Here is a 4,056-nt window from a genome sequence, read left to right on the forward strand (position 1 = left end):
TCGAGTTAAGTTACTAGAGAAATAACTACTATATTTCTCTTGATTTCGAGCACACCTTTGAGACCTTGTGTAGTTTAACAGGAATGAACCATATGTGTGGTAAGTCACTACCTATTGCTAGGAGCATAAGCAACACAGTTATATGACGACTTAACTAGTCGTAGGAACTGAAACTTGAAAATTTCAGCCACTAATTGTACTGAGCATGGAAAACTATTTCTTAGGTTATACTCAAACAATTTTCGCATCCTGCTCACTAATGAAATTATTTGATAGGATTAGATTGACTCACTAGGGATTATGATGCAGTATTTAGCTATAAGAGTCTAAATTATAAATTTTTTCTTGAGAATAAGTAAAGGTTCAAATCTGAGGGTATGATACACGTTGATCCACTATAAAAAAATTATTTTTTCGCAGTGCATTATTAACATCACACGTTAAAAATACGTCATTAATAGTATTATTAATAACATACATGTTAATGTGTGTTTTTAATAGTATAAATTTGAATGAAAAAAATTATATCTAGGTATTAACGATGCACGTTAAAAGAATGTCAAAATATTATTATTAGCGGGATGCATATTAACGTGGACTGTAACTATTTGATAAAATGACGACGCCTAAAATAGGCACGATGCTAATGCTTTTATTTATTATCCACAACATGTGAATGCTGCAAATATAAGAAAATTGTCCCCTCAAGGCAGTACGATGGTTAAGGCATGGGGTGTTATCACATGAGGTCTTGGGGTCGAAACTCGGCGTGACCGAGCATAACCTCCCCCATGTCTTGACCATTTGTACTAATGGCTAGTAGCCACCCGTGATTTACCTCCTCCGCTGGAGGCGAGCGAATCGCCTTTTGCCACATGCAAATATAAGAAAATGGGTTTAAAAGAAAAAAAAATGTAATAGGGGGTTAAAAAAAAGCAGCGCAACTTTTTCCCTTCCTCTCCCACTTTCTTTCCCTCTCGACCTCTCCGTAAACTCGTCGCCGCCGCCGCCACTCTGCAAGATTCTCCCTCCATCTCTCTGTACTTTGCAAGACCGCAGTAAGAGCAAGCAAGCCCTCCGTTGACCGTTCCCCGCTTCGCATCAAGCCAAAATCTCAAAACTAAAGGTAACCCTAATCTCTAAGTCCCTCTTATTTGGTGGCAATGTTCGACTCGCTCAATGCTAATGAACGGTGTACCCCTTTGATAGTGGCATTGCCGCTCGGCACTAGGCAGTGACGCTGCCACTCACGAGGCGGCCGCTCCCGCTCATGGATTTCCTCTGTTTATGGAGTTTGTTCTGCTTTGCTTTTTCTTGTGTAAGATAAGATTCTTGTGATTAGTTATACGTTGCAAGTTTTTTAATAACAGATTTCCTGTTACTTAAGATCATTAAGATTTTCTGCTCTTGTCATTAGTTATGCAGCAAAATTCTTATTTTTTTGGTTTGTATCTGTCCTTGGGTAGTGTGATATCCTTAATATGACATAAGATCATTAAGATCAGACTTAAGACCATTAAGATTATGATATGAAATTTGAGCAGATTAATATATTTAATCAGATGTGCTTTTGATCTAAAATTGTAATATGAGACGAGTGATAAAATTTGCATAGATATTGGAATTAGATTAAGAGCATGATCAATAATTACATTCCCTCTTTAAGAAAGTAGAAGTGAGTCTATTTGTGCCCCAAATATTCTTAAATGATTATCAAAGGGCATTATTCCAAATATAAGTGTACCATCATATTGCTTCAGTAAATATACATTGTTCCACTAGGAAATGCGCCTAAGTGTGTTTTTTACAAGTTATATTATCATCTGCAGCAGTTTACTTATAGCAGATTCACTATGATCTTTTGAACAAAAGTCGAACCAATCCATGACCAAGGGAAGGAGGGAGAGAAAGAATATTTACTTTTGATTTTGTGATGAGGTAGTCCATGCATGAAATTTATAGACTGCATATTAAAAAGGAAAAAAGAACTAAAAGAGAATACTAAACATTTTTTTACTTGTACCATGTAGATCATTGTGTAGCGTGCAAAGCCGATAAACTAAACAAGGATAGAAAAATTCCTAAATGGCAATTATGTATGTCAGTTTAGGCGATGATCATGTAATAAGAAAGACCATGCATTGATCTAATATTTTTTTCAGGCACCCTGCTACATTTCTCCATGCATACACATGACTTCCTATTAGCTTTGCAACAAAACAAGCTGCTGGAGCTATTTTACAAGATGTTGCTGATTCAGGAGTTCTGTTTGCATTATTGATGTGTAAACACAAGGTTTGTTCATTGATCTAATGTTTGAAGTTGTTTTCAGTCACTTGATATGCCAGAGATTAAGCAACCATTTGCAACAAATTACCTACTCTCATAACCTTGTTCTTGCATTCTTAACATCATATTGTAATCTATATGATAGCTTGTCTTTATAATCCTATTACCATTTTGGTGCATCGTGGTGCATCATCTTTAGATATCTGAGTCAGATCTAGTCAACTATTTAAATCTAGGCCTATATTCTCTATGCTTGTGCTCACTAGCTAAGTACCTCTTTCATTTGCTTGCCTTACAAGACAGCTTGAAAAATCACATTTTTCCTTATTGCAGTCACTCTACTTTGGTAATCATTGGCGTTTGGGACTGATCCTATTAAATAATATAGCAACTCAATATTCCTTAGTCCTTTTGTATATTAAGGTTTAATTTGAACAATATTCTTGAAATAGGAACACTATATTGTGCACTCCAAAAAATTTAGTTATGTTATACTTTCAATTGGTATAGTACCATTAAGCTTATTCTTCATGGAGACTAGATGTCACAACCATCTTTTTTTGTCTTGCATGGCCCAGCCTACTTTATCCTCAATGGCTTGCTTCAAGATGTGCTAGTTGGAATTCTTTAAAACACATACATAACTATGATTTCTTCTTCAATTTTATGATAAACACTTAGAAACAAGAATATTACAAATCAGGACACTAGCTTTCAGCAACTAAATTTTTCTAAAACTAGCCATGCTTATCCATCCATATGAATAAGCACATTTCATTTTTCAGCTAAGTACAAGATGTATATCATAATATTGTTTGACTTAATTGCATTCTACCTGGATAAGGTTTTTTTTTCATCTTTTGTAAAAGGTATCTTGAGTTTATGTGTAGAACAATATCGCTTAGTCTTAGGTTCTTGATATCTTTTGATTAAGGAAAAACTTTACCGTTCTAGATGGAATAAATGTTAATTTTTGTGGAAAGAAATATCATATGCACCTTATAGTGTTGTTCCTGTTAAAACATTTCATGATTATTTCATCAGGAATACCTATTAAATATTCATGATTTTTGATTATTTTATAGTGGTGTTCCTGTTAAAACATTTCATGATTATTTCATCAGCAATACCTATTAAATATTCATGATTTTTTATTATTTTATGTATCATATTTTGTGTTGGTTGTTTTTCTCCTTTGTCTTTATGTTTTTTTGCTGATGTCATGATGTGCTTCTTAGGTTGTCATCATGTGCATTCACATATCCAAACACAAAAGTGTAGCACTTTATTCTTGATGGATTATGTTGAAAAGTTTGGGTTGATAAGATTTTGGAGGAAAATATGGACCTAGTTTGACCAAATGATGAAATATTGTTTCTCGATGACGCAATAGGAAGCACAGTCGCATGTTTATCTAAATTTATAGTATTGTACAAGTGATACATATTCTGTTGATTTGTGTGAATTGAAAGTTTAATCATTTTTATATTATTAGCTAGTTTGTTAGAGATTTCATATATTGTTTTGGATCTTCAAACCTTTTGTTTTGGTATAATAAAAAATAATGACTTTTATTAATTTTGTGAGTATATTAGACTTAAATTTGTACTAGAGTTGCTGTAAAAATTTGGCTTATCATTTTAGTCAATAAAATTGATTTTTTAATATATACCAGCGATCATGCACACGTTGTGTGTAAACATCTCTAACGATTAAAAAAAATATCCAATGTTCATTCTATATCTAATGTACTAAAGGAAAACATAA

The 4,056-nt window shown here is 33.4% G+C and overlaps 1 long non-coding RNA gene across 1 annotated transcript; it reads left to right on the forward strand.

The window, feature by feature from the left end:
- Positions 1–944: 944 nt before the first annotated feature.
- LOC121993921 lies at positions 945–3,820 on the forward strand. The gene is made up of 3 exons (XR_006115490.1): positions 945–1,126; positions 2,163–2,295; positions 3,528–3,820. It is a non-coding gene; the product is annotated as an uncharacterized LOC121993921 (long non-coding RNA).
- The last annotated feature ends 236 nt before the right edge of the window (positions 3,821–4,056 follow it).

Source organism: Zingiber officinale, chromosome 6A, assembly GCF_018446385.1.
Source record: "Zingiber officinale cultivar Zhangliang chromosome 6A, Zo_v1.1, whole genome shotgun sequence".
Taxonomy (NCBI): Eukaryota; Viridiplantae; Streptophyta; class Magnoliopsida; order Zingiberales; family Zingiberaceae; genus Zingiber; species Zingiber officinale.